This window comes from Rhipicephalus sanguineus, chromosome 11 (assembly GCF_013339695.2).
Source record: "Rhipicephalus sanguineus isolate Rsan-2018 chromosome 11, BIME_Rsan_1.4, whole genome shotgun sequence".
NCBI classification, from domain to species: domain Eukaryota; kingdom Metazoa; phylum Arthropoda; class Arachnida; order Ixodida; family Ixodidae; genus Rhipicephalus; species Rhipicephalus sanguineus.
The window spans coordinates 30548167-30561336 of NC_051186.1; the positions used below are offsets into that span (position 1 = coordinate 30548167).

A 13170-nucleotide genomic window follows, 5' to 3' on the forward strand; every position below is an offset into this window, starting at 1 on the left:
ATTCCCTAGTGCAACATAATTCAGTCGTCAATTCCAGTGGCAACGTCTTAGACCTGTGTGTGTCAAACGATCAAACCCTTGAAGTTTCCCGCTCCAACATCTCTCTTGTACGTCCGGACAAATTCCACCCACCACTTAACGTAAGATTATCTGCATCAGCCGAAACAACGAGCTACAGCAGTTACGTAAACAAATCTCCAAGATTTGCGTTCAAGCGAGGTGATTACACGGGCCTCTATCATCACTTGTCCACCGTTGAGTGGTCACAGGTTACTGACAAACCTAATGTTGATGACCAGGTTGATCGGTTTACGGAGCTTGTACTGAGCAGCATGCTTAATTTTATTCCCCAGTATACACCTAAACAACGTAAATATCCCCACTGGTTCTCATCTGAACTTATCAGTGCACTGAAGCATAAAGATCACGCACACAGGAAATCTAAATGTTCTTCATCCAGCGAGTGGAAGGAAGAGTTCAGCTTTTTTCGAACTCTCTCTAAACGCCTATATAAACGGGATCATAGTTCGTACATTGAATTCTTAGAAAAAAGCGCCTCTGACAGGCCGGCTGAGTTTTGGAAGTATGTACGTAAACGGTCTAGCAAAAGTGGAGAGTCCTTCAGAGACTCAAATGGGGTAGAAGTGCATGCCGTCGCTGACTGTTTCGCCACACATTTCTCATCCGTTTATAAGGCCTCAGACTCCAGCACTGATATCAGACAACAGCCCAAGGCAGTTAGCTCATCCAGTGCTTTGTCGCTGGATGAAAATCTTATCAGCGAATGCATTAAGCGCTTAAAACCATCCTTATCATGTGGCCCAGATGGCATCCCCTCCGCCATACTAAAAGCATATGGTACTATATTTGTCCCAGTACTGACTACGATATTTAATAACTGCCTGGAAACTTCCACATTTCCTAGCATGTGGAAAACTGCTCGTGTTTTCCCAGTATTTAAGTCGGGCTCTAAGACAGATGTTTCTAATTATCGCCCGATTTCTCTACTATGTGCCACATCAAAGATCTTCGAGCTGGCTCTTCACAAAATATTGTCTTTTAGTGTTAAAAGCTCATTGATTCCTAATCAACATGGTTTTCTCGCTGGCCGCTCAACTACCACAAATCTTGCTAGTTTCATGACGCAGATCTCCACACCTATTTCTCAGAGAGGACAGGTTGACGTACTCTACTGTGACCTGAGCAAGGCTTTTGACGTAGTCAGCCACACACTGCTTATGGTTAAACTTGCGAACTTTGACATTGACTTGTCGATTGTGAATCTCTTGCACAGCTATCTGCTCAATAGATCTTGTGATGTTGCCGTAAATGGCCAAACCTCTTCTTTGTATAAAGTGACTAGTGGGGTCCCTCAAGGGTCGGTATTAGGCCCACTCCTATTTTTAATTTACGTTAATGATGTTTCTTTTGCCATTCGTAATTCTTCTTTCCTCTTGTATGCCGATGACATCAAGATATTTAAGGAAATTCATTCAGTTAACGACTGTCGCTTGCTGCAGTCAGATTTGTGTTCTTTTTCCGAATGGTGCAACGGCAATAACCTTTCTCTAAATACCTCAAAGACAAAATTCATGTCTATCACTCGCAAAACATCTAGCGTGTCATTTCAATACTTTGTCAATTCTGTGCCGTTATGCAAGGTTTATGAAATCAGTGATCTTGGTGTTGTTGTTGACAGCGCGTTAAACTTTTCTTCTCACGTTAAGCGTGCTGCTATGCGGGGCCTTCGTTCTCTCGGATGTGTTTGTAGAATATCTCGAGAATTCAGGTCTCCCATGGCCCTACACAAATTGTACACGGCAATATGTCTTCCGCAACTTGAGTATGCGTCCGTGATATGGAATGGCATTGCTCAATCCAGCGGTAGCACCATTGAACGAGTCCAGAAAAAATTCCTCAGCATATATAACCATCGCTTTGCTAAAAATGACTCTGGATCTCGTTCAAATACTGCTGAATCATTATCACTGCCATCACTTCACTGCCGACGAAATCGTTCTGATGTCTTATTTCTCTACAAGCTAGTCCTCGGTATCATATCCTGCCCTGTACTTCTCAATTGTGTTAATTTTCGAATTCCGCGTAAGTTAACCAGAGAGAACAGACCGTTTCATGTACCCGCCTGCTTCTTCCAACACTCTACCGTTCACAGAATACAAAGTCTTTATAATATTAATTTTCTTGACCTTGACGTTTTTCATAGTCCACAATCATTGTTTTTATCCGAGCTTCGCACTATTTTGACATAGTATATCACAATGTACAAAGTCTTCCCTTCTCCGTCTTTCCGCATAGTTGTATATGTGCAATCTAATTTTTATCCCCCTTCAATATTTCTCATATTGTCTTATTTTACTCCTCCCCTTTTGTGTTCATTTCTCTTTGTCTACGTGTTTTTGCTCTTTTTATTTCTGAAGACTGTCTGTATTGTATTGTTTATTTTTATTGATTTTTTTTTGCGTGCGCCTGCACAAGGACCTCACGGTTGTTCCTGGGCACGTTAAATAAATGATTGATTGATTGATTATTATTATCTCATCAAACGAAAAGTCCAGCGTGATCACGAAACGGTACAAAGAATACCACGTGGCCTCTCAAGCGGGACTCGAGACGCGCGAACTGCGCGTTCACTTCGTCACTGCGGCGTTCGCACGGCAAAATAAATTATAAGGAAAGCGGAGTTCGCATGACTCCGCCTACTACGCTTTCGCCTTCAAGTCGTCGTAAGTGCATAAGGGACCTCGTTAATTTTTTTTTGTTCTTTCGCTCTTTGCACGTCTTTACATACTTCTCAGGCCTATTTGTTATCCCTCATGTTTCACGCTGATTCACCCTGATAGGTTTACTGTATACCGATAAATTTCAATAATTACTCGCTTTTCTCGGAATGGTACACATACTTCTGTTTTGTGAGAGTCTAAGGTTTAAGGCCAGCAAGCTCGTCCGTACTATGTGCACACTCTTCGGTCGCCCACGGCACGGGTCGATTATTCGCGTCTCCGACCCGGGGCGGATTCCTGGGTTGGCGCATGCGCTCTGCGGCCGCCGCTGTCTTCGCAATCGATTAACGTACGCCGCTTTAGGCAGCGCGCGCCGCTGATGCATTGGGCGAGCAATGACGTCACACTGCTTCGGAGACAATCCGATTGGTCGGCGGCGCCCAAAGGTGGAGTTAGCCGTCTGGTGTGCAGCCCAATTTGAATTCGTACGGCGTCGACTGCGCTACTAGGCGCTGAGCAGAAGCGCTGTGCCACTGTAATACCGTTCAGCGCAACGGAAACTTGACCTCGCGATCGGCCAGTTCGGGAGAACCAATGGCTCGCTGCGTTGCTGTTCCTGTTAGAGGCACGAACCTGTAACGAGCTCCACAGACGTTGTGCGGGCGCGTCATCCTAGATGCTAAGAACTGCGCTCACGGAAGGCTGACAAAACAGATGGATTTGCTGGAATTTTTGCGTGTCCAAACCACGAAGCCTTATAACTAGTTGACCCATGACCATTCGGAAGCAAATCAAGAAGCAAGATATATATATATATATATATATATATATATATATATATATATATATATATATATATATATATATATATATATATATATATATATATATATATAATTGAGTTCCGTTAGAAGATGATTTAGCTGCTGAGATTCACTACTTAGCACCAGAGGGTGACAAATGCGTCGAATTATATCAGCCTGTGGTTATTCTTGGTAGTCGTGAAATTAATAAGTCAACTGTCTTTTTTTTTAAATAAAAATAATTGAATGACTTGTCATTTCTTGGCCATGGCTACATCTTTTAATTTTGTTTAATCACTGCTTGTTGAAAAATGAGGATACAGTATTACTCGAGGTTTCTTCGAGAGGTTTCTGACATACGAGCACTTCGTTTTTTCTGCACACAAGGATTCTTTTTGTTTGCATGTTCTATGTTAGCTGGTCACCATGAATGAATCTATGGACGTATGCCCGCTACAACAACTAACTAGTCGCGGTAAGGCCCTCGCATAAAAACTTAAGAGTGTCGTCGTTTCACACACTGCGTTTGGTCTGGTTTGGTTTGGTTTACTCACGGTAATAATAATAATAATATCTGGGGTTTAACGTCCCAAAACCACGATATGATTATGAGAGACGCCGTAGTGGAGGGCTACGGAAATTTCGACCGCCTGGGGTTCTTTAACGTGCACCTAAATCTAAGTACACGGGCCTCAAACATTTTCGCCTCCATCGAAAATGCAGCCGCCGCGGCCGGGATTCGATCCCGCGACCTTCGGGTCAGCAGTCGAGCGCCATAACCACTAGACCACCGTGGCGGGCGGTTTACTCACGGTAAAATTAACAAAAATCTTGGGAGACACGATTGAAAGCTGAATAATTTCCTGACTAGGTTGTGTCACCCTGGCAGCAAAGCGGTTACAGCAAACACACTAGTAAGTCTAAAAAGCAGAGAACACAACAGTACGTATTATTTTGCACGGGTTCAAAGATGAAGCAGAATTGTGAGTAGAGTGCACAAAAATATTAGCACAGCCCTCATCAGAGTGGTGGCTATACTAACAAATCCGTGCTAACGGTCAAATTACTAGCAACAAAAGCGTCTTGACTAGCGCACACTTATGCTCTACAGGTCAAAGCAACTGTAGATATAAACAGAAGCGAGAGATTTAAGGCGTTTGCGAATCCAGTCAACAGATTGCAGATACGCTCGCTATAGCCGTTGTCGTAACGAGCTGTCCTGTTTTCCAAAGGCCTCGCTATCAGCGCCCACGTAAAGTGCCGACATTACTGCTCCTAAGCCTAGATATTTCTTCTTCCGTACACGCGCAATGCATTAGGCGCAATTAAGTTCGGCTCCGGTGGACGCCATTACTGCGCTGGCCTCTCGCGCTCTCCTCTGAATGCAACCGTCCACTGGAGCGAGGCGCGGTAGGCCTGAAAACGGCCCTCCAGGGCACCTTTTTCTTTCGCCATCACCGAGTCCTTCCACTGTTTGTTTCGAAAAGCCGTTCTGTGGCCGAGGTTAAGAATTATTGCCGCCAACGACGACGTGCCCGTAGATATGTGAGACGTGCGAACGCTCGGTTTCAGCGCGAGTTTCTGTCTCTGGAGTTTGGACAACTGTGTCGTCTCTGTGACTGCCAGTAGTTCAACTCGAACCTCCCTGCGCCGAGAATCAACGTAGAAACAACCTAGCGTCACCTAGTTAAAGCCTAGCAATAACCTTCAAGCAACCAGATTAGTCTTCAGAATCGTCCAGTTTCATTGTTTCAAGCCTTGCGCGGCTTAGTGCAAGCTTCGTCATTTTATTTATTTATTTTTGTACGATTTCGAATCGACGCCAGATTTCCGCTCAAGGTCACATTTGCACGAGACCTATAAGGTGGTCGCCTTTAAAAAAAAATGTTGAAAGTTAGCGCTGTTGCTTGTCCCTTCTCACCCGCCACGATGGTCTACTTGTTATAGTGCTCGACTGCTGACCCAAAAGTCGCGGGATCGAATCCCGGCCGCGGCGGCCGCATTTCGATGAAGGTCAAATGCTAGAGGCCCGTGTGCTTAGATTTAGGTGCACGTCAAAGAACCCCAGGTGGTCTCAATTTCCGGAGCCCTCCATTACGACGTCCCTCATAATCATATCGTGGTTTTGGGACGTAAAACCCCAACAATTAAAATATTATATTATGTTTCTTCTCGTATGCGTATGTAAAAACACGGCCGCTGTGGTAAAACTTTTCTACGCTATAGACAGTCTAAGAAATAATTCGGATACCTGTATTCTTCTCGTTTGTTGAAGCTTCCGTGATTAGACTGAAGGTGCTGCGTCGAATAGATCTCACCTCGTTATTGTATCATGCTGCGCTCTTGATTACACGTAGCTCCACGCTGAGACGAGAAAATAGGCGCGATCCGCAAGACACGGAAGGCCACTTGCGGGTGTGCTGCGGCGCTGGCAGCGGACACATTGAGCGCGCGAGTGCGATTTACGGTTATCGGCTCCGAGGGGGCCTTCGACCTCCTCGATGACCGGGAATCCTTCCCGCAGCAGTCGATGAGGCCATTGTGGCTGCGCAGTCTGCACGCGATGATGGCGTCTCGGATATGCCCCCGTTAGCGCGGGCTCTTATTCTTCGAGTCAAAAAGTGACCCCTTGTGAGCTGTCTCCCCGTTTAACGAGAATATACGTTACCCTCCCCCCCCCCCCCCCCCCCCCCGTGGAAGGCGGCCACGCGGCGTCAGATTTATGGAACACCTTCGATATGGGGGGCAATCGGTTGCACTTTGTGTTCGAGTGCGGGCGGTGATTAATTCCGGAACGATGCGGTATACTGTGCGTGTTGTTCGGGCAACGCCAATGTTCGCATCGAGAGATGAGCCTTTTCTCGCGGATGCATGATTTCGTAGAGGACTGTTGACTCGCGTGATTTTGTGTGTGTGTGTGTGTGTGTGTGTGTGTGTGTGTGTGTGTGTGTGTGTGTGTGTGTGTGTGTGTGTGTGTGTGTGTGTGTGTGTGTGTGTGTGTGTGCGTGTGCGTGCGTGCGTGCGTGCGTGCGTGCGTGCGTGCCTTGAGACCGGTTGACCATTTGAAGTTTCCTCACCTGTTACCTTTTAGATCAACAGGCAACAGTACTAGACAGTCCACAGTCCTAAACACATATTTTCTTTGTGTACATCATACACTTCGTCTTAGTGTTACAGATTTTTTAAGCGTGTTTGCACCATACACATCACTCGACCGATCTGGAATTCAGAGCGTCGACGAGTTTCACAATAGACTTCTGACGCATTCACTGTAATAGTGTGGGTAGGTTGGTCAGATATCGTCCAACAATATATGGCCTCGTTCTAGTTTAGTCTGATAGCATAGTAGCATTATGTAATGATATGACAAGCATAGAAGCTATTCATCACTCCATGATTTTCTTGATATCGATAGATAGCGAAGCATCAATTGAGACTAACTTCGTTAACGCATAGCCCGATAATATACGAGTCTAATTTCGTGCTTGTTTTGCACGTTGAAATTAAGTTTCAAACTTTCAGTGCATAGGTTAAGGAAAATTTACATTGCCACTGTCCTTGCGATTGGTAATGTCGAAACCGGTAGGACCATTTCCGCTGCAGCGTTTGGTTTTACTTTGCCAGAAACACCTATGTCGACTTTTATCAAGACAAAACTTAAGTATGGTTCGTATTCTGTGCAGCTGCATATTCAGGTATTCATGCGCGCTGCAAATATACTCCGCAAAGAAAACAGGGCCACTTGTCGAAACTTTGGCTCTAGTGACACCCCCTGTTCAAGGATTTTTCTTAACTGTGAGGAAGTGGTTTTGTACATTACAATTTCACCTCAACTCTACACTCCCCCTCCCTTTTTTTGTTATTGTTTCACTCAGGTCATTTTGTTTTGTTTTTTTGGCTCGTTTGTATTATTTATATTGCAAAGGGCATGAACCGGGGAATGCAATGGCTATGAACGCAGGTGTCGGCTTCGCCGTGGACCAAGCGGCAGCGGCTCCGTCGTCTCGGTCTAATTATCCAGCACCTCCACCACAAAACTGTATCGATGTTGATTTACAGAGCGAGGTTGATGGTCGGGTAATGATGGCGTCAGTAGGCTGCACCAGCTCACGTCTTCTTCCTCTTCTCCTCGCTCGGCTCATACCCGCTGCAATATCATTATGCACAAGTTTTGCTGACGTTCGTTATGTGTAATGCACTGATTTCTGATCGAATCTCTTCGCATTCCTCTACGTGCAATCTTAGATTTCCTCGTTAGTTACATTCACGCCACAGCTTCGTGTCAGATAACGTCGCATTAAAAATGTTTACTCAAATCTTTTTTTTCTCGTTTGAAAAACAGCCGCAGAGACCATTATTTGATAAGGCAACAGCGAACATGGTAGTTTAATGACTTATGCAACAACTTCTGCAATGGTCTCGAGCATCTTTAATTTCTATCGAATTATTTCGTCACTTCCTTAGCGCTACGTATTGATCACAAAGTGCCCGCTGTTTTCTATGAATTTGCATAGTTGTTATCCAGAAAAATCTGCACTAAGAAACCGCGCTGGGTGCGGCCACCAAAGGCGTTCCACGTAGACTTCGCCGAATCTAGTTATTGCAAGCAAGCTACAAAATCCAAAATTTTTACGCTTCCTCGCCTTTATGTATTCAGAACTGGGCCATAAAACACGCGCCATGTATTTTGGGTTCGCGATCTTTGTGCTCCTGCGTGTGAAATGGAAAGGGGGAGGGGGAGGGGCAGGGTTTGAGTACCGATATATTTGTATCGCGGTGCAGCAGCTGCTCGTAAAATGCGCACCCTGTGTATACTCGGAGAAAAGGCCTCTCTTTTCAATTGCGTCAGACCTCTGCGGAATGCCGAAGTGAGTTAGATATATCCCCACAGAGCACTTGCCAGATGGATGGTCGGTCGGGTGTTATATTCGCTACGCAAGTTTGAGGCGAGAGTTTTATTGGTCAACAGCGCCCTCCGCGGCGACCCCACACCAACTCGAAGTTCTTCCCGGCTTTGTTGGTGCTTCTATTTTATGCGCTGTATAAACCGAGCGTTGCGGAAACAGATGTCTAAGTTTATGGAATAGAGCGAAATGACGATAGTGTCTGTCCTTGTATTTCTGTTTTATTGATGTCTATATTCGAGTTCTGACTTTGCCTTCTATTACCTTCTCGTAAAATATAAGAAAAAAATCTGAGCCAGTTCCACTTCAAGGGAAAGCTGTGCGAACCGCGGAGCATTAATTCGCCTGTGTTGTGTTTATCTGCTCCTTTGTGCCCTTTTTATTTCTTGTCGTGTGATTATGTGACAGCGCGTTGCGTCTGTCTCCCGGCGATGGCGTTTCGCCTCCGCTTCTCTCTTCCGTAGGCGTGTGTATAACTCCCGACGCTGGCGTTTCGCTGTCGCTTTGCTGGCCGGGACCGACGAATTAGCCCTTCGGCGACGCTGGCGTTCTCGGGCAAGTAAGCGCTGGCGTTCCAAACGTGCAGCTTGCTCAGCTTACGTGCATCAAACGTGGGATCTGCGTCACCCCAACACGAGACAGGTGACTTAACGCTAAACATGAGGCGACGACAGGGCGCTCCATTAAACAACTTCACAGTTATTGAAGAAAAGGAATAAACGCCGACCACAATAAAAACACTTTAAAAACAAACAAGACAAGCAAGACAAACAAGATTCCGTCAAACCTTGGATTTCAACTTCACAGTTAAATCTTGCGGAAGCACTTACCTGCAAAATCGGTTTCTCTTTTCTGATTGTAGAAAAGAGCAGACGACGTGTGTCATTTGTCTTCTGCTAACTTGTTTTCAGGTAATCTTCAGTGCTTTTTTGAGGCAGCCATCTTCCTCCAGGGATGGTGGGAGCTATAGTGGGTAGAACGAAGGAAGATTCAACAGCGGCCACGCGTAGCCTGTTTTCACCACACGCTTGCAGCGAGTGTTCGCTAGCCTTGGCTTTTGGCGTCGACGTCTTAATATTGGCACCCGAGTGCTGGCTGTGCCGGCAGGTGGCGCCTGCGTCGAGATTAGGCGGCTTCACTGAAATCCCGCATGCGAAGGTAGCAGGGGCTGAATTCACAAAACTTCGCTTTAGTATGTGCATTTTCTATTGGTCAGTCGGCTTCGCTAATGATATATCCCGCATCCTGATTGGCTGAAATATTCTCTTACGAAAATGTTTAGCGTGAGACGTTTTTGTGAATACGGGCCCAGATACTGATCGCAAGAAGCTCAGCAAACGCTTTTTTTCTTTGTCTTGTTTTCTGTATTCGTCTTAACGAGGAATGGCTGTCGGGGTTCCAACACTTTGCATCGTAGTAATTACTACCGGTGTATCATTTGATTACTATTTAATTTTGTATATAATTTACTTTCTACAAATATATAGGCTTACAGTATTGCTTTCTGTATTGCACCTGTTGCGAACGCGGGGGGCAGAGGCCACCGTCAGGCGACTAAAGCCTTTAGCCTCTGTCTCCCAGGAAATACCTGAAATAAAGCTGAATTGAATCGAAGTGAAATGAATAGTGCTGAGGCATAATGCGCAGTAACCGTAACGCGATAGACCTACAATCGCACTTTTTCGCCACCGGTGAGCGCTGGGAACGCCGAGCTAGCTAATTAACGTTCACAATTGAAGCGAGAGCCTTTGCCTCACATTAGATCCGCATTTGGCACTCACCCGACCACGCAGTGGGAAATGGTGGGACCACTGCGTGATAGTAGTGGTCAAGCAGTGTCATGTATTTTTCTTACACCATGTGATGAAAAGATCCGTAAACAGGGGGTGGGTGCTCGAGCCGACGTTTCAACAAGTGGACTCGTCTTCTTCAAGGCTATAAGGCTAGTTCTAGCCATGAAGAAGACAACTCCAGTTGTCGAAACGTCGGTTCGAGCACGCACCCCCTGTTTACGGATTTCTTCATCGCAAGCTTCCATCTTCCACTTCCTGCCGTTTCTTACACCATGTGTCAGACAATGAAGCACCGGCCATCATGCGGGCTCATTATCGCGTTTCACTTGCTGAGGACTGTAAATTAACGTACGCGCAGTATGTGCGCAAGGCCTGTAGAATGCAGTAGAGCAGCAACGGAAAAGATTACGGAAAAAAAAGAAGAAAAAAAAAACGAGATGAAAACGACCAAGTCGTGGTAGAGGTCGCGATAGAGTAGCCAAGCGTAGGCCACTCCGCGGTAGAGGTGTGGGGATTGCGGAGGTATACGAACTCCTTTTCTTTTTTTTTCCCGCAAGGCGTACACACAAGCGTACGGAATAAAATATGGTATAAAATGTTTACCTTCCCCGTCCTCGCTTTCGGTGCTCACTTCTTGTTTTGCTTTGCGTGCACATGTTGACTCCCCCGTTGGGCCTTGCTATCAACGATGCAGAAATTTTAATGCGAACGCTCCAAAATTGTCTGAAAGCTGCGAAAAAAAAAAAGCTTTCGTTTAGGGACACGTGGATACGAGAATTGTGGAGGGGAGGATTCAATGCGGGGTTGGCACCTTTAAAATTCTTTTCGCTTTATTACCCGAAATAAGGATCTCCCGTTTTGCATGTTTTTTTTTTCTGTCGATATTCTCTATCGGTCTAAATTGCACTAGAAAAAGTTAAAAAATGGGGAGCTGTCCCCTCCCCCCCCTGCCCTCTTTTCTTTTTCTAAGATTGTCGGGGATAACACCAAAGCGGCAGGTTATTTTAGGCTGTATAGAACGTGGGGTGATTTTTATATACGCCGCCTTTGAAACGTATGGTTTAGGTGCTTGCAAAAGCATGCGCTTGAAGCATAAAAAGAAAAGAACAACATATATTCTGGTTGTAGCTCTGAAGCAGTGAACTCGGGACGAGGTAGTTGGCAAGGGTGCAAAGGGGAGTGAGGGGAAGGGAGGTGAGTGGAAGGGTAGGTATATGTAGCCGCTTATCGAGTCGCACGTAAATGGGTCTTTGTTTTCGACGGCTCCCTGTTTTGGAAGCGGAATCCCGAGGAAAGTTGCTCCTATCTTTTCGTTCCTGCTGTATCATTTGTTACGAGGCTCGTTTGAGTTTTCGACTCGTGCAACCAATTTGTTTTTCTCCGGTGACTGGGCTTACGTGTGTTTGTGTGTATGTATCTATCGAACGAAATTTCGGAAAAGGTTGGAATGTCGGGGAGTCCCTCGATAAGCGCCTCTGCTGTGCGTCTCAATAGCGGTAAGGATCCCCTCGTGGACTTTTTTTTTTTTTTCTACCGTTGATCGTGTTTTCCGCGTTCTCTTTACTAGTGGGCCGCTGAGCGCTGCATTTTTGCCACGTATGTTTTATTTCCAAGCGGGCAGAAATGAACCTGTCTGCGCCCTTGTAAGACAAGCTGCTTCGATTGTCCCGATGGTACATTGGTTAAAAGGCATTAAACAAACCCGCGGTCCAAAATGTGTGATGAACCGATAACTGCGCACTTGTACGCTGAACATGCTGCCGTGAACTGCTGCGTGAACATGATGTATACGTGAACATGCTGCCGCAAGAATTTTGCGAATGAGGGACGTAATAAGTTACAAGGTACAGAACAACCAACTTCGGCTGATTTCGGTTTCTCGCTCGGCTTTCCTACCCTTCTCAGCAGCGAAGAGAGGTAGGCGTAGCCCGTCGTAGTGACGTCTACTTCGTCAACGTAACACGACGTCAGCGACTGCGTCATCGGCACGCAGCCAGCGACCGAGCAAGGCGTCCTCCACGTGTCGCTCGCGTCACAGTGGCGCTAGGTTCACTCTAGCGGCGCGCTGAACAAGCGCGGTAAATGCGCGGCCAAAACCGCATCACCGCAGGGCGAAGACACCGTTTCGTAGTGCAGAGGACTAATCGACGGAGTCAGTGGCTACGTAATGTTGCCCATGGCCAAGATTACGTCACTGCGCGTACGAGGAGGATTGGACAGGCGCTAGAGAGGGGCGCGGGGATTGTTTTTCGAAATTGAGCGTCTGGGCTGCGCGCAGCACTGTGATATTTATAAAATGTGATCGCCGCGGCTTTCTGCATGAATTGGTGAACTTCTTTGAGAGATGTAAAAAAAAAGTTGGAGCTTGTTTATTGGTCCTTTAAGGTACTCGGCTGCTGATCCGAAAGTCGCTGGTTCGATCCCGGCCGCGGTGGTCGCATTTCGATGGAGGCGAAGTGCTGGAGGCCCGTGCACTGTGCGATGTCATTGCACGTTCAAGAGCACCAGGTGGTGGAATTCTGGAGCCCTCGGCTAAGGCGTGCCTCATAATCAGCGTGGTTTTAGCACGTAGAACCTCACATATTATTACTAATAGGTTGCTTGGGTCAATGTTTTTTATACTGGGATACAAAGCAGCGCCATGTAGCACCTTGCCTTAAGCCTCGTCCGAAAGTGTAACTGTGTAAGATAAAAAACAGTGGCAATCGGAGAAACTTCGTTAGAATGCTCATTGATAAGGACTTACGCAACCACGCAGGTGAATTAACAAAAGTATAGTCGAAGCCTTGCAGCAGACACGGAGCATGTCTTGTCTGTTCATAAAGACACAGAGTCCGTGTCTTGTGAACATCAACAAGCACCCCTTTTTTCTTTTTTCTTATTTTCGTTCACTTTTATTGCTGTTCAAAGTATCACAGCTATTATACAA

General features: G+C 46.1%; 1 protein-coding gene across 4 annotated transcripts in view; it reads left to right on the plus strand.

Annotated features, from left to right (window-relative positions):
* The window catches only part of LOC119373214 (protein trachealess), a 380134-nt gene that overhangs the window by 320384 nt on the left and 46580 nt on the right, over positions 1–13170 (plus strand). The window lies entirely within an intron of this gene.